Genomic DNA, 18,914 nt, shown 5'->3' on the forward strand with positions numbered 1-18,914 from the left:
ATGTTTCTTCTACCACATTCTATAGGTTGAAGCAAGTTACAGTCCAGCCCAGATTCATGGGGGTGGAGAAACAAACTCCATCTCTTGAAGGAAGGAGTGGCAAAGTCACAGTGCAAAGGACTGAGCATCCAGGGATGGGAGGAACTGCTGTGGCCTTTATTGCAATCAGTCTACCAGTCTACTTGGAATCAGTATTTTACCACTTCAAGTGCCAGAGAATTGTTCTGGAGTACTAAGCCATTTAAGGACTCACTACTCCTTCTCTATCCATTTTAAATGACACACAGATGTTTCCCTCTGGCAATGGTTGCTTGTCGTGCTTAATAACTGATTCTCATGGTTAAATGGTAAGTCTGAGAAACAGGCCATGAGAAACACGGGCTGGGAATTGAGCAGTACCATTAGTCATACATAAATATGTTCATTAGCGTTCTTGCTTTCAGACAACAGAATCCACTCTTAACTAGTTTAAATTAGCAGACACTTATTACAGGGTATTAGCTATGATACACAATCTGTGGAACAACTAATGGAACAAACTAGAGGATGGACTTTCTAGGCCAACTCTGGTGGAGTTGCCAGGGAGAGCTCACAACCATGCTTCATCTGCTACTACCACAGGAAGCTGCTGCTATGAGCCTTGCTCCCAGAATCTGACTCTGCTGCTGCACACCAAGAAAGTGGATGCCCCTGTGGCCTGCCTCTGTCCATATTTAACTTAGTTTCAAATCAAAGCCTAGCACACTTGCATCTGATTGGTAGAACCTAAGTCATAGGTCTACACCTTAGTGGCAAGAGAAGCTAGGATAGGCACCGAGTTTTTTGGGAGGGGGAGAGAAGAGGACATATAGTTCTATGAATTTTAACAATCAGATTACACAAGTTTCTATTACCTCCCCCAAAAGATTCCCTTTCATAATCCCTTCATAGTCACACCCTCCCCCAACTACTACATCCTAGCAACTTACTGACCTTCTCTCTAACACTCTAGTTTTGTCTTTTTAAGAAGGCCATACAGGGCCAGGCACAGTGACTCACGCCCATAATCCCAGCACCTTGGGAGGCTGAGGTGGGATCACTTGAGGCCAGGAGTTCGAGACCAACCTGGCCAACATGGCAAAACCCCATCTCTACTAAAAACACACACACACACAAAAGGCCAGGTGCCGTGGCTCATGCCTGTAATCCCTGCACTTTGGGAGGCCAAGGTGGGTGGATCACCTGAGGTCAGGAGTTCGAGACCAGCCCAACATGATGAAACACCGTCTCTACTAAAAATACAAAAAAATAGCTGGGCATGGTGGCACATACCTATAATCCCAGCTACTCAGGAGGCTAAGGCAGGAGAATCACTTGAACCTGGGAGGCGGAGGTTGCAGTGAGCCGAGATTGCACCACTGCACTCCAGCCTGGGCAACAAGAGCAAAACTTCATCTGAAACACACACACACACACACACACACACACACACACACACACACACACACACAAAAGCTGGGGGTGGCAGCATGTGCCTGCAGTCTTAGCTACTCGGGAGGCTGAGGCTGGAGAATTACTTGAACTGAGAGGCAGAAGTTGCAGTGAGCCAAGATCGTGCCACTGCACTCCAGCCCAGGCAACAAAGCAAGACTCCATCACACACACACACACACACACACACACACACACACACACCACACCACACACACACACACACACACACAAGAGCTTTATAAATGGAATCGTATAGTATGCAACCTTTTGGCTGGGCGCGGTGGCTCAAGCCTGTAATCCCAGCACTTTGGGAGGCCGAGACGGGCGGATCACGAGGTCAGGAGATCGAGACCATCCTGGCTAACACAATGAAACCCCGTCTCCACTAAAAATACAAAAAAAATTAGCCGGGCGTGGTGGCGGCGCCTGTAGTCCCAGCTACTCGGGAGGCTGAGGCAGGAGAATGGCGGGAACCCGGGAGGCGGAGCTTGCAGTGAGCCGAGATCGCGCCACTGCACTCCAGCCTGGGCGACAGAGCGAGACTCCGCCTCAAAAAAAAAAAAAAAAAAAAAAAAAGTATGCAACCTTTTGAGACTGGCTTCTTTCACTCAGCATAATGCCTTTGAGGATCATTTAAGTTGTCAAGTATATCAAGAGTTCATTCCTTTGTATGGCTGAATAGTATTCCATTTTATAGATATACCAGTGCTTGATTATCACTGGTCAAATGATATTTGGGTTGCTTCTCATTTTTAGCAATTATGAATTGAGATGCTACACATATTCATGTACAGGTTTTTGTGTGAACATAAGTTTTCAATTCATTAAGTAAATACCTAGGAGTGGGATTGCTCGGTCATGTATGGTATATATATGTTTAACTCTATAAGAAAGTGCCAAACGTTTTTCCAGAGTGGCTATACCATTTTGCATTCCCACCAGCAATATATGGCAGTTCTGGTTGTTCTACATTTTTGCCAACATTTGGTATTGTTTTAAATTTTAGCCGTTCTAATAAGTGTGTAGTGGAATGTGATAGTGGTTTGGAATTTGCATTTTCCTAATGGAATGATGCTAAATATTTTTTCATGTGCTTATTTTTCATCTGTATATTCTCTTTGGTGAAGCATTTGTTCAAGTCTTTTGCTCACTTTTAAACTGGGTTATTCTTTTAGTGTGTTTTGAGTGTTCCTTGTATATTTTGGATACAAGTGCTTTGTTAGACATGTGATTTGCTGTATTTTTCCCTGATCTGTATCTGTTGGGAGAGGCAATTCACCATGGGCCATGTGTATCCCTGCACATTCTTTCTGGGTAAGGCTCCAACCACTCTTTACCCTGGCCATTTATCAGGGTTGTGTTAGCTGTGAACAATCTTGAGGAGTGAGTTGTCTCACCACAGGCAATGAACAGGCTTGCTTCTGCTTGTTATAAAAGCAGTGAATCTCCCAAGCTCAGTGTTCTTCTATAACACAGTCCCATTGCATGTGCAGGCACCCATCATGGGCCCTTCACATCACCCCCACAGGACTTGAGGTGCATGGAGACTGGCACAAGCATCGTACAAACTCTGGCTGTTTCTTTTACAGTGAATAATAAAGTCCCTTGTCACTGATTCTGTAGTCTTGTGTTTTCTGCCAGCGTCCATGAAACAGTAACAGGCTAACTTGTCAGTTTGTAAGTAGGATATAATCTTAGATTCTGCACAGTGCTTGACAGTTTTGGCAATAGGGATGGAATACTGATAGAGACATAGATTTCTGGAAGAGAAAGAATGAATGCCCACACATGCCAGGTTAGGGGATATAAGAAGACTTCCTGGGATCCAGTAGTGACTTCTTTTGCCCAAGTGGTGGGGAAGTGAGAAGGAATAGGAATCATTGCTATCCTACCTGATATGGTTTGGATCTGTGTCTGCACCCAAATCTCATGTTGAAATGTAATCCCTGATGCTGGAGGTGGGTCTACTGGGTGGTGATTTGATCATGGTGGTAGGTTCTCATGAATGGTTTAGCACCATCCACCTAGTGTTGTTTTCATGATAGAATTCTTACGATATCTGGTTGTTTAGAACTGTGTAACACTTCCCCCCTCTCTCTCTTTCTCCTGCTCCAGGCATTTAAGACGTAACTGCTTCCCTTTCACCTTCATGCCATAATTGTAGGTATCCTGAGGCCTCCCTAGAATGGAGTAGATGGCAGCATCATGCTTCCTGTACAGCCTGCGGAACCACAAGCCAATTAAACCCCTTTTTAAAAATAAATTACCCAGGCTGGGTGCAGTGGCTCACACCTGTAATCCCAGCACTTTGGGAGGCCGAGGTGTGCGGATCACCTGACGTCAGGAGTTCGAGACCAGCCTGGCCAACATATAGTGAAACCCCGTCTCTACTAAAAATACAAAAATTAACTGGGCGTGGTGGTGCATGCCTGTAGTCCCAGCTACTTGGGAAGCTAGTGCAGGAGAATCGCTTGAACCCAGGAGGCGGAGGTTGCAGTGAGCTGAGATCATACCACTGCACTCCAGCCTGGGCAACAGAGCAACACTCTGTCTCTCAAAAATAAATACATAAATAAATTACCCAGTCTTAGATATTTCCTTATAACAGGGCAAGAATGCACTAATACACTACATGCATTAGTCCATTTTCACGCTGCTGATAAAGACATACCTGAGACTGGGCAATTTACAAAAGAAAGAGGTTTATTGGACTTACAGTTGTACATGACTGGGGAGGCCTCACAATCATGGCAGAAGGTGAAAGGTACGTCTCACATAGCAGCGGCAAGAGACAGAATGAGAGCCAAGCGAAATGGGTTTCCCCGTATAAAACCATCAGATCTCACGAGATTTATTCACTATCACGAGAACAGTATGGGGGAAACTGTCTCCATGATTCCATTATTTCCCACTGGGTCCCTCCGACAACAAGTGGGAATTATGGGAGTACAATTCAAGATGAGTTTTGGGTGGGAACACAGAGCCAAACCATATCACTATTGCCTGTTCATGAATGTTAGAAACTAAATAAGAATAAGTAAGACTGAAACAAGCCACCTCATTGGTACCTTATTCCTTGATCCCTCTCCTCCGGGTGGGCAGAGGAAGGGATATTATGACAATGGGAACAGTAAGCCTAGGAACCCTAGTTTAAAAAGAATATGGCTATGGCTGCTGAGTCAAGGGGTTAGCTAAGCTGAGAGAAAGTCAGAAATGAGAACGTAGAGCTTTAGGTAGATGGGAAACATTGGAAGTGTATTTGGTGAGCCTGAGTGGGCAGCCACTCCAAACTGCAAATAAATGAAAAGTCACGCTTACTGGGGCAGAGCTGCTCTCCCTCCACACACTCTGCTGCCTCTCTCTTCCTCTACTCTGATTTCTTTTATTCTTTTACTTTTTCTTTTTCTTTTTTTTTTTTTTTTTTGAGATAGAGTCTCACTCTCACCCAGGCTGGAGTGCAGTGGTGCGATCTGGCTCATTGCAACCTCCACCTCCCAGCTTCAAGCGATTCTCCCACTTCAGCCTCCCAGGTATATGGGAATACAGGCTCCCACCACCACGCCCGGCTAATTTTTGTATTTTTAGTAGAGACGGGATTTCACCATGTTGGCCAGGCTGGTCTCAAACTCCTGACTTCAGGTGATCCACCCACCTCAGCCTCCCAAAGTGCTGGAATTACAGGCATGAGCCACTGTGCCCGGCCACTCCATTCTGATTTCATGTGCTTTAAAGAACAACAACAACCAAAGAGTATGCAGAGGAACGAGGTTGTGGAACTTAAATATTTATGGCTTGGTTGGAAACAGGCATCGAAGTCACCATCCCACCCAGTCCTATGGCAGGAGAGGGCACTGGGCACAGAGGTAGCCATTGGCATTGAGGTATCCAGGGTAGAGCTGTGGCATGTGAGGAGGCAGAAAAGAAGTGTCCCTGAGGAAGTGGTACCCATCCTGAGGCTAGGAGCCTCCACGATGGCTCCAGCCACTCCTCAGGGGCTGCACCCTTCCCTCTTCCCTCTTCCTGTTCCCCCTCCCATACTTGGAACTCCTGGATGGGAGATAAGCTCCTGGCAGCTGCTTTTGTAACTCCCGAAGTGCAAGTGTTAAAATCCTTTGTCTGTGTTCCCACAGGGAACAGAAAAATCTGAACTCAACTGAGAAGGTGTGAGCAAAACTCTCAGTGAAGAAAAGCAGTTAAAGTGACTTTATGGGTGAGAGCCTCTATGCTAATTCAATCTACCATTATGAAAACATAGGAGGAAATTGATATGAGAAGTGCTTATACTAGAAATGTTCATAAAGCATCAGAGGAAATTCTCCCATTTAGGGCACTGACACAAGCAGAGAAGTACTACTGGGACAAACTCCCCTGCCATTTGCCACCATGGGGGTGGAATGGGGGTCAACATTTATCGTGAGTGCCTTTATTGTGAGCATTTATCGTGAGAGCTTTCACTGTGTAGATGATGTCCTGGTTGTCGGCAAGTTGGAATCTTCCAAATTAACGGCCCTGATTGCACTGTTATTACACTTCCACTCAATGGGCAGAGTTCAAGGCTGCTCTCATAAGTCTGACCAATACTGTCCTTAATACCACTTGTTATACTTTTACTGACTTGCAACTGTTGCCAATGGTCTAGCCTTTTGTCTTTCACTTGACTGGTAGACTAAGGACACCTCTCTTTGGGATCATAACTGTAGAAACAAATTGTGGATTCTGATGGGACAATGTGGGTCACTCACAGAGACGCAAAAAGTAAGGGCCTGCTTTCTGATGAGATCAACTAAATTCAAGATGCTAATCAAATCCGCACTGCCCAGACTGCCATCACACATGGCAACACATCTGGTATCAGGGACTGGGCACAGAGTAAAGGACCTGATGTTTCTGATGCAGAAGCCACTACAACATGCCAGACTTATGACTCTTGCCAAAAATTGACCTGTTTGTCTTGCAACAAAAGAGGCCACATTGCTTGGGGGCATTGACCCTACTGGCTCCTGACAGATTGGCTACATCAGAGTGACTACTACATTGACTTTCTCCCTTAGTGCTACCAATGTTCTCTTCACTTTTAATAATTTTTCAGTTTACATATTGCTGTTCCAGTGTAATCAGCCAACTCCAACCACACCATTGAGGCTCCTGAGTCTTAGCTATGTTATGTTTTCAGCTTTCCAACCTATTTTCAGTCTGAAAATGGTGCATCTTTTTTTTTTTTTTTTTTTTTCTCAAATGTCACCCAGTAATGAGCCGATAGTCAAAGTACTTGATGAACATTCCACACTCCTTACCATCCACTGGTATCTGGTATTGCTGAGTGATGGAACAATTTCTGACTTTACTTCTACTTGGCCCACACACAATAGTAGGGCAATTTGGTTACTGAATGTGGATGTCCCCCAAAAGTGACCTCTTGGCTGCCTTCTGTGCAAGGATCAGAATACAAGATTGGGAGGCAAGTGGGGAGTGACTGGGGAAAAGGTGAAGCTGTAGATACTCAGATGGGACACACTGATTATGTGGCAGGGGAGGGAAAGTGCCGACCCTGGTACTTCGAGAGAGAACACCTTAGATATTGGGAGATGCAAGGATCAGGGGCAAGGCAATTAATGTTCTCTTTGTCTCCTAGATCCAGCACTGACTGTCACCTGAGTCAAGCAGCAGCTGTGCTGGCAATCTGACCTGCCGCTGAGTTTGTAATTTCCTTCTATGTGCTATGAAAACAGAAAAACTTACGTGGATATGACTGATCTGGAACTATTTTATTATGCCTGATGCCATCAATGACAGCTCTGTAAAGTGAATATGTACAGACACATGATCCAGTGCAAGAGCATTTCACTGTAATGCGAAGTTATATGTTTCTCTCTCTTTTTTTTTTTTTGAGACGGAGTCTCGCTCTGTTGCCCAGACCGGAGTGCAGTGGCGCAATCTCGGCTCACTGCAAGCTCCGCCTCCTGGGTTCACACCTTTCTCCTGCCTCAGCCTCCCAAGTAGCTGGGCCTACAGGCGCCCGCCACCACACCTGGCTAATTTTTTTGTATTTTTTTTTTTTTTTAGTAGAGATGGGGTTTCACTGTGTTAGCCAGGGTGGTCTCGATCTCCTGACCTCGTGATCTGCCCATCTTGGCCTCCCAACGTGCTGGGATTACAAGCATGAGCCACTGTGCCCAGCCATATGTTTCTCTTGATAACTGAATGGCCCTGAGTTATACCATGTATGGAGATTGAGGCTATAAATACTTAGTGACACCAACCATGTGGCTTAATCAAACCAATGTAATGATGACAACAAATCCTGAACTATGCCCCTTTGGGTTATATGTTTATATGTAAGAGAGAGTGGGCCACAGAATGTCTCTCCATTGCTGATGGGGATTGCTTTTTGGCCCATCTCTTGCTTCTTATAATTATTGGCAATGACACCAAAGCCGATCAAGATAGCCTTAACTCTGTACGTGAGTAGTAATTGATAATAGACTAGCCTTAGATAACATTCTTACTGTTTGAAAGAAGACCCAGTGGTCCTCGTGGGATTTCTTCGGCGTTAAATGAGACCAGGACTTTGGGAGGTGTGGATGGGGTCACTACAGCAAGGTGGCCTCATCCTGCGGCATGGAGTTCTGTTGAAAATGATTAATGAGATTAATTAAACAGATTTGGTCCCAGATTCTGTTGGTCAGATTAATCAGAGTGACATATTCATGTATAATTCCATATTTGGCCAAGAATGTGTTGGGCTGATGGGCGGCTTGTTGAGAGAGTCAATCCACTGTGGGCTGTGGGTGTATTTGCACATTTTTTTGCCAATTATGACAAGACTGGAAGACCCCAGCTGCTCTCTACTCGGCCATTTCTCAGGATGGTATTTGAATTACTGAAAACAGCCTTTAGGGATGAGATGATACCTTCCCTCAGACAGAGAGGGTTTGTTTCCACTTGCTGTAACAGTAATGAATTCCCCAAGCTCACTGTTCATCCCCTATTATGTAGCCCACTGTGTATCCCTATCCATGATAGGTCATTTGCTTCACCAGCGTGAGACTTGGGGAGCACAGATAACCAGTGGGAACATGGGTAGCCAGTATGTGCATCATGCTGATGCCCTGGCTACTGCTTTTGCCATAAGTAATAAGGCCATTTGTCTCTGACTCAGGAGTCCCATGTCTTTTGCCAGTATCCACAAAACAGTAACAGGTTAACTGTTTGATAAGTAGGGTAACATCTCATGCCCTGTGTAATTCTCTACAATATCTTGTCTTTCCATTTTCTTAACAATGTCTTTTAAGAGCACAAGTTTTTAATTGTGATAAAGTTCAATTTATCAATTCTTTTATAGATTGTGCTTTTGTGTCATACCTAATAATCCTTTACCTAATCCCAGGTCACACAGATTTTTTTTGCCTGTGTTTTCTTCTTAGAGTTTTATAGTTTTATGTCTCACATTTAGACGTATAATCTAGTTTGGATTAATTTTTAAATAAAGTGTTATTTTAGGTCAAGGTTCAATGTTTCTTTTTCTTTTTGCCTATTGATGTTCCAATTATATCAACACATCTGTTGAAAGGCTATCCTTCTTCATTCAATTGCTTTTCCATCTTTGTAAAAAACCTATTAGCCATATAAGTGCAGATCTATTTCTAGACTCATTATTCTTTTCCATTGATATGTTTGTTTATCTCTTCTTTAATACCATACTGTTTGATTACTATGACATTATATACATGATAATTTAAAAAGTGAAACAAATTAAAATGCAAACATAAAACTCGATGGTATATTTCCATTATAGAATGTATTTGCTACAGTGTGGAATGAGAGTGTAATTCATATTCGATACTGTATATAGTATTACATACTGCATGCAAACATATAAACTAGTGAGTTTATTAAGTATTAAATAATGAGATGTGTAATCTTTTTGATGTGTTGTTGAATTGGTTTTACTAGGATTTTATTAAGGATTTTTGCATCAATGTTCATTGGAAATACTGGCTTGTAGTTTTCTTTTCTTGTTGTGTCTTTGTCTGGTTTTGGTACCAGGATGATAGTGGCCTCATAAAATAAATTTGGAAGTATTCCATCCTAGTTCTTTTTTTTTGGAAAAGTTTTAAAAAGGATTAATATTAATTCTCCTTTGAATTCTTGGTAGAATTCAGCCGTGAAGCCATCTGTTCCTGGGGTTGTCTTTGTTGGAATATTTTAGTAGCCACTTCAGTCCCTTTATTTCTTACTGGTCTGTTCAGGCTTTCTATTTCTTCCTAAGTTAATTTTGGTAGGTTGTATGTTTCTAGGAATTCATCCATTTCCTCTAGATTATCCAATTTGTTGGCATATAGTTGTTCACAATAGTCCTTTATGATACTTTTTAAAAAAAATTCGGAGCATCCATTGTCACGTCTTCACTTTCATTTCTGATTTCATTTATTTGTGTGTCTTCTCTTTTCTTTCTTAGTCTAGGTAAAGGTTTGTCAATTTTATTTTTTTCAAAAATTAGTTTATTAATTTTTCTATAGCTTTATTATTCTCTATTTGATTTATCTCTGTTCTTATTTTTATTACTCCTTTCCTTCTGCTAACTTTGGGTTTAGTTTGTTCTTTTTCCTAGTTCCTTGAGGTGTAACATTAGGTAGTTTGAGGTGTTTCTTCTTTTTTGATGTAGGTGTTTGTTGCTATATGCTTCCTTCTTAGAACTGCTTTTGCTGCATCCCATATGTTTTGGTATGCTGTGTTTCCATTTGTCTCAAGATATTTTTACATTTCCCCTTTTGATTTTTCTTTGACCCACTGGCTGCTCAAGAGCATGTTTAATTTCCACATATTTGTGAATTTTCCTCCTGTTACTTATTTCTAGTTTCATATCATTGTGGTCAGAAAAGGCACTTGATATGATTTTGATTTTTTTTTTTTTTTTGAGACAGAATCTCGCTCTATTGCCCAGGCTGGAGTGCAGTGGTGCGATCTCAGCTCACTGCAACCTCCACCTCCCAGGTTCAAGGGATTCTTTTGCCTCAGCCTCCTGAGTAGCTGGGATTACAGTCACCCACCACTACGCCTGGCTAATTTTTTGTATTTTTAGTAGAGACGGGGTTTCACCGTTGGCCAGGCTGGTCTTGAACTCCTGACCTCAGGTGATCCACCCGCCTCAGCCTCCCAAAGTGCTGGGATTAAAGGCATGAGCCACCGCACCTGGTCCCATTATATCATTCTCATGTCTTTGTGTCCTGATAGCTTAGCTCCCACTTATAAGTGAGAACATATGATATTTTGTTTTCTATTCCTGAGTTATTGCATTTAGAATAATGGCCCCCAACTCCATCCAAGTTGCTGAAAAAGACATTATTTCATTCCTTTTTATGGCTGAGTAGTATTCCATGGTGTATTATACCACATTTTCTTCATGTACTCGTTGGTTGATGGGCACATAAGTTGGTTCCATTATCTTTGCATTTGCAAATTGTGCTGCTATAAACATGCGAGTGCATGTGTCTTTTTCATAGAATGACTCTTTTCCTTTGGGTAGATACCCAGTAGTGGGATTGCTGGATCGAATGGTAGTTTTATTTTTAGTTCTTTTTTTTTTTTTTTTTTTTTGAGACGGAGTCTTGCTGTGTCACCCAGGCTGGAGTGCAGTGGCGTGATCTCGGCTCACTGCAAGCTCCGCCTCCCGGGTTCACGCCATTCTCCTGTCTCAGCCTCCCGAGTAGCTGGGACTACAGGCGCCCACCACCTCGCCCGGCTAGTTTTTTTGTATTTTTTTTAGTAGAGACGGGGTTTCACCATGTTAGCCAGGATGGTCTCCATCTCCTGACCTCGTGATCCACCCGCCTCGGCCTCCCAAAGTACTGGGATTACAGGCTTGAGCCACCGCGCCCGGCCTATTTTTAGTTCTTTAAGAAATCTCCATACTGTTTTCCACAGTGGTTGTACTAGTTTATATCCCACCAGCAGTGTAAAAGTGGTCCCTTTTCCCCCACATCCATGCCAACATCTATTGCTTTTGGACTTTTTAATTGTGGCCATTCTTTCAGGGGTAAGGTGGTATCTCATTGTAGTTTTAATTTGCATTTCCCTGATGATTAGTGATGTTGAGCATATTTTCATATGTTTGTTGGCTGTTTGGGCATCTTCTTTTGAGAAATGTCTATTCATGTCATTTGCCCATAAAGTGAAAGCAAATTTATTAAGAAAACAAAAGAATAAAGAATGGCTACTCCTTAGGCAGAGCAGCCCCATAAGTTGTTATCTTATGAACAGCCTGCCACAAGATGGCTGGTTGTAGTCCCCTTGCCCTCCCACACAAGGAAGTGGTATATATTGGGGGTTCAGTATTGGCCTCTGCTGCTGGGAAGCTGGGATTGGACACACAACTTTTATGATCAGCCATGGTGAGGGGAAGCCCATGCAATTGAGCCCATGTAGAGCCTTCATCTCTGCAGCCATGGGCGTTTTGTGCATTGGCCCCTTGAGTAAGCTTCAGGATAGTTGGGGAAAGAGGTTGACATTCTAATGCAAGTAATCTTGTTCACATAGTTATCGAGACCCTCCATCACAGTTGATGCCCTCTGTTGGGCATTTATATGGAACACAAATGTATTTACCATTAGTAGAGGTCCAACCACATACCACTTCCCCAAAACCTCCTTTTTACCAATACTACAAATTTTGTTCATTCCAAGTCCCTGGACCATATGGTGTAGAGCCATACCTTAGGCCACTTCTCCTTCCAAGCAAAGTGAACAACCAGATATGCCACTTGAAATTACGTTAGCAGAAAAGACTCTTCAGTGACCTTCTGGGCTACCCCTGTGTGGGGCTGTGATCTACAATAATGTGCTCTGGCTGGTGCCCTTAGGTCATGCAGAAATGTGCTAAAATAGCTTTAAATGTTCTACTCTTCAAATAGCTGGTTAGAGAGAGGTCCCTGTATTAGTTTTCTAGGGCTGCCATAACGAAGTACCACAGACAGGTGACTTAAACAACAGAAATGTATTTCCTTACAGTTCTGGAGGCTAGAAGTTCAAGATCAAGGTGTCAGCTGAATTGGTTTCTTTTTGCTACAATTTGAATGTTTGTGTTCCCTCCAGAATTCATGTTGAAACTTAATCCCCAATGCACAAGTATTAAGAGGTAAGGCCTTTAGGAGGTGATTAGGCCATGAGAGCTCTGCTGTCATGGATGGGATCAGTGCCTTGTGAAAGGGCTGAGGGAACTAGCTAGGCCCTTTTGCCATGTGAGGAAACAGTGTTCAAGGTGCCATCTTGGAAGCAGAGACCAGGCCCTTACCAGACAACAAACTTGCTGTCAACTTGATCTTGGACTTTCCAGGCTCCAGAACTGCGAGAAATAAATTTCTATTATTTATAAATTACCCAGTCTAAGGTATTTTGTCATAGCAGCAGGAATGGACTGAGTCACTTCTGAAGGCCTCTATGCTTGGGCTTATTGGTGGCTGTCTTCTCCATGTGTCTTCACATGGTATTCCCTATGCGTGTGTTTGTGTCCTAATCTCTTCTTAGAAGAACATCAGTGGTGTTGGATTAGGGCCCACCCTAATGACCTCATTTAACCTTAGTTACTTCTTTAAAAACCCTATCTCCAAATATAGTCACATTCTGTGATTCTGGGGGTTAGGGCTTCAACACATGAATCTGACAGGGACACAACTCAGCCCAAAGCAGTCCCCATGAAACCATAAGTGTGGGTTGCAAAAGAGAAGGCATTGTGGCTGGTGTGAACACACTGGCCGTGTGAGCTGCTGCTTAGGTACCTTTGTTGTGCCTCCAGAACCTGTTCAAGGCCAATCCATATATACCACTTGTAATTTAAGCTTCCTATGTATTCTTCTCTAGTCAAGCAGGTCCATCAAAAAGGAATGTAATAGGGATCACTACTCCTTAATTTTGTGAGTCTTGACGATGGCCCTAATTTCTGTGAGTTTCCTTTGCATGTAGTATTGATTTTGGTTTACTATTTTGACAGTGTAGTATAGTGGTTAAGAGCATGAACTCTGAAGCTAGTTTCTGGTTTACATTACAGTTCTACCAGTTACTAAGTAGTGACCTCGGGCAAGTTACTTTAGCTTATAATGCCTTAACTTCCTTTTGTGTAAAATGTGTACAATTATAGTACCTACCTTGTAGTGCTGTTTTGAGGAATAATATGCTAACATATGGAAAGTGCTTGAAAGAGTGTCTGGCATGTAATAAGTGCTATGTATGTGTTTGCTATCACTGCTATAATTAGAAGGGAGAGTAAGTTCCAGGCTTCCACCTGGCCCTTCCTATCATAAAAATTCTCACTCTGCAGGTCAGGAAGTCAATTGAGCTGTTTTGCCAGTTGCTAGTTTTATTGATTACAACTGTAAATCCAGCAACTGGGGAAATCACCAGAGTGGATTTATAGACCCACTGAGCCCACCATGAGTTGAATTTAGGCCAAAATTCCAATTATCATTTGATCTTCACAAGCCCTCACTCTGACTGTGGGCAACAGTGTTGTTGAGTTCCCAGGATTAGTGACAGCTCAGAGCTATTGTCCCATAATCCCCGAAGAGTGTGTGTATTTGAACATTTACCTTGGTAAATTTCTGCAGACCTTTGCTGGGGATAGCTGGGAATATTTATAGTACATAATTGCAATGCTGCCATAGCATCCTTCCTCAAGGTACTCAGTCTCCCTTTTATTCTAGGGAATCTGGGTATATGAACTGAGAAGCTGTGACACTCTATCATGGTGATCCAACTTTCTGTTTGCCAAAATTCCTTTGGTTAAGCAGATCAACTTTCTATATGAGTCCTAGGGTTCCTATGATCAATTAATTGCCATGAGAGATCACTGTGGGTCAAACCATTTTGATTGTCACTCAGTAGCTCTATTCTGGGACATGGTTATCAGTTTTTGCTGTGAAACAAACCACTGAAAGCTTAAACAACCACTATTTATTTAGTTAATGATTGTTGGGGGTTGACAATTTGGGCTGGGCTCAGCTGGGCTGGTCTTCTGCTTGCATCAGCTGAACTCACTCATATGTCTGTGGTCTGCTGCTGTTGGTTTTAGTGACACTACTTCTAGGGATTGGTTGGCCATGAGTTGGGCCAAAAGGGATGATTGGAGCATGTATCTCTCCACATCTGGTTTGTTTGCATGATGGCAGCAGGTTTCCAAGACTAGCAAGCCCCAGTGCAAAAGCACTTTTCCAGCTTTTGCTTGCACCATTTTAACCAATGTCCCATTGACCAAAGCAAGTCACACAGCAGATTCAAGAGAAAGAAATAGATCCAAATAGTTCTTCAAATAATCGTCTCATTTTATGTGATCCTCCCACTTCCACTCTCTGTACCTGGAGAGCAGGGGGTGCCTCTTCCATGAAAATGGCTTCCACCTATGCTGCAGCCTTTTCCTGGGAATCATTGGTGCACTACACTCTGATTTATTTTTCAGTTTGATCCCATCAGCATTCATTTCAGGAATCTGTCAAAGTCTTTGCTCTGCCATCCTCACCCTCTCCACTGCTTTTACGAATGAATTTATACTTCTTTATAATTGTTTCTATTTGTTTTGGGAAGGTAAATACCTGTGTTCAATTGAGTATTTTGCACCACAACAACCTCAGATTACATTTTAATCTACTATCTATAGATCAATGGTAGCAGCACAAAAAATTACATGTATATGTACTATATTCTTCCTATATGTACATGTATATGTATATATATACATACATAAGCATATGTAAATAACATATATATGTGTGTGTATCTATCTATATACATATATATATATATATAGAGAGAGAGAGAGAGAGAGAGAGAGAGAGGCTTGCTCTGTCACCGAGCCTGGAGTGCAGTGGTGAGATCATAGCTCACTGTAGCCTTGATCTCCCAAGCTTGAGCAATCCTCCTGCCTCAGTCTCTTGAGTATCTGGGACTACTACAAGCATGTGCACCACAAATGGCATTGCCCACGCTGGTTCTGGACTCCTGCGCTCACGCAACTCTCCTGCTTCAGCCTCCCAAAGTGCTGGGATTACAGGCATGAGCTACCATGCCTGGCCTCTTCCCATATATATTGAGCGAGTGGTTCAGAAAAAAGAATCAAGGTATATGCACTCTACTGTGAGAAAGAAGAGCAAAAGATGACTTGTATAATTTTCCTAAGACAAGAACTTTGGCCTAATTCTACTGTTTCATATTTGGTGTGTAGTGTGAGAGAGAAGGAGGCATTTCCTTTGCTTAATGCATTACTTTAGGCCATTTTGACCACTGTGTCTCTCCTAGAGCTCTCATTGGGATTTTATCAATTTTAGGCTGCTTGTGCTGTTCTGTCTGCCTTAGGCAAACTTTTTTTTTTTTTGAGATGGAGTCTTGCTCTATCGCCCAGGCTGGAGTGCAGTGGCACGACCTCGGCTCACTGCAAGCTCCACTTCCCGGGTTCACACTGTTCTCCTGCCTCAGCCTCCCAAGTAGCTGGGACTACAGGTGCCCGCCACCATGCCTGGCTAATTTTTTTGTATTTTTAGTAGAGATGGAGTTTCACCATGTTAGCCAGGATGGTCTAGATCTCCTGACCTTGTGATCCACCCACCTTGGCCTCCCAAAGTGCTGGGATTACAGGCTTGAGCCACGGCACCCGGCCTAGGCAAACATTTTAATATAGAAATGAGCCAAGGGGCCAAGGCCTGGGCAACCTGAAGGGCAGGGAGTTATGAAAAGGCGAGGAGAAGGCTGCCTAGCCCTCTTCTTGCTGTCACAGCCACCGCCCCTGGCGTTTCCACAGCCTAGTTGTAAGCCTTCTGCCTAGCCACCAGTCATCCTGCCTATTTGGCTCCCCTTCCTTTTGACACCACTACAAATGACCAATAAGCATAATATTCATCCACAACAGTAATCAAATATAGGTAAATTAAAAATAACTAGGGTTGGGTGTGGTGGCTCACGTCTGTAATCCCAGCACTTTGGGAGGCCAAGGTGGGCAGATCACCTGAGGTCAGGAGTTTGAGAACGATCTGGCCAATATAGTGAAACCCCGTCTCTACTAAAAATACAAAAATTAGCCAGGTGTGGTGGCATATGCCTGTAATCTCAGCTACTTGGGAGGCTGAGGCAGGAGAATCGCGTGAACCCAGGAGGCAGAGCTTGCAGTGAGCCAAGATCGCACCACTGCACTCCAGCCTGGGCAACATAGCGAGACTCTGTCTCAAATAATAATAATAAGAATGATTATTTTCTTTTACATTATATTAAAATAATACATAATAATATGGGCGAGGGCATGGATAAATGAATGGCTTTGTAAATTGCCTGAGGGAGTGGGAATTGTTATAACTTTTTCATTTAATTTAATTTATTTTGAGACAAGGTCTTGCTCTGTTGCCCAGGCTGGGGCGCAGTGGCACAATCATGCCTCACTGCAGCCTTGGCCTCTCAGGCTCAAGCAATCCTCTCACCTCAGCCTCCTGAGTAACTGGGACTACAGACCTGTGCCACCATGTCCAGTTACTTTTTTACTTTTTTGTAGAGCTAGGGTCTCATTATGTTACCCAGGCTGTTCTCGAACTCCTAAGGCTCCAGCGATCCTCCTGTCTTGGCCTCCTGAGTGCTGGGATTACAGGTGTGAGCTACCACGTCCAGCCTAGTACAACTTTTTACATAGGAATTGGAAATAGCTATTAAAATCAAGACTGCAAAACTTTAAAAGAATTAATTTACTTATTTATTTCTTTTTAGAGATGGGGGTCTTGCTATGTTGCCCAAGCTGGTCTCAAACTCCTGGGCTCAAGCAATTCTCTCACCTCAGCCTCCCAAGAAGCTGGGACTACAGGTAACCACCACTGTGCCCAGTAAGATGGCAAAACTTTTGACAGAGTGGTTCCATTCATACAAATGTGCAATGCTAGATACACATAAAAATGAACTGTTAATATTTGGATCTATTTCTTTTCTCTTGAATCTGCTCTGTGACTTGCCTTGTTAATGAGACATTGGCTAAAATGGAGCAACATTGCTAGTAATCAAAACATGCAAATTAAAACAACAGTGAGATACCCTTTTCACCTATCAGAATGTCAAATGATTAAAAGAATGTGAATGCTAATTGTTAGGAACCGCTGATGGTATGTTCATGTATATATTAGTACAAGCTAGTGGAAGGCAGTTTGACAATATGTATCAAAATCCTCGCATGAAAACCCTTTGACCTAAGAATTCCACCTCTATGAATGTATACCTGGAAAATATCAGAAAGGTGTAAAATGATGTGCATGCAAAATATTAACCTCACGATTGCTTATGATTGCGAAAAATTTGAAACCATCCAAAAATCCATCAACAGGAGATCCGTTAATTATTGGCCATCCATAAGGAATAACACACAGCCAATAAAGTATCAACATGGGAACATATGCAAGACATATCATTATGTTTAAAAGCAATGGTGGGGGTATATGTTGTTTTGTTTGTTTGGTTTTATTTGTTTTTTGTTTGTTTGTTTGCTTTTGAGACGGGGTATAGCTCTGTCACCCAGGCTGGAGTGCAGTGGCATGATCTCGGCTCACTGCAACCTCCACCCATGGGTTCAAGCGATTCTCCTGCATCAGCCTCCTCAGTAGCTGGGACCACAGGCAAGTGCCACCACACCCAGCTAATTTTTGTATTTTTAGTAGAGACGGGGTTTCACCACGCTGGCCAGGCTGGTCTTGAACTCCTGATCTCAGGTGATCTGCCTGCCTCAACCTCCCAAAGTGCTAGGATTACAGGCATGAGCCCCCGCGCCTGGACTGCATAGTTTTATCTGATTCCATTTTTGTTTTACGATTTGTAAATATATCTATGTGTGTATACATGTTTGTGCTTAATAAATATATGCAAACAATTGATAAAAACATATGCAAATTAGCAGTCTTTCTCTCTGGGGGTTATGAGCCCAGGAATTTTACTTTTCTCATAATAAACATTTATAATGTTTAATGTTTTACAAGCCATCAGAAAAACAATATTGGAAAGTTCAGAAATTTAGAAAAGTTGCTCAACTGCACTGATAATTAAATGAATGCAAATTAGAAGAATAATGAACTGTATCGCCTATCATATTGGCAATAAAAAAATTTAAGATTGTTAACACTCAAGGTAACATAGAGCCCTGATCTCTAAACTTTTTTGATCAATCACATGTATTAGTAAAACGTTTTGGCTTTGGAAACTAAATGTATATGTATATGTAATTGTTTTCATAAATAAAGACGGGGTCATACTATTCCTACTGTTCTGCCACTTGTAAATTCATATGTACAATGATGTTCACTGAAACAATTTTTGACATATGAAAAACTAGAAACATTCAGAATGTCCATCAATAGGGATCTGGTTAAATAAATTATTGACCATTATTAGTCACTATATATATAGACCACTATTCAGTCATCAAAGAGAGTGAGGTAG

The sequence above is a fragment of the Macaca fascicularis genome, chromosome X, assembly GCF_037993035.2.
Source record: "Macaca fascicularis isolate 582-1 chromosome X, T2T-MFA8v1.1".
Classification (NCBI taxonomy): Eukaryota; Metazoa; Chordata; class Mammalia; order Primates; family Cercopithecidae; genus Macaca; species Macaca fascicularis.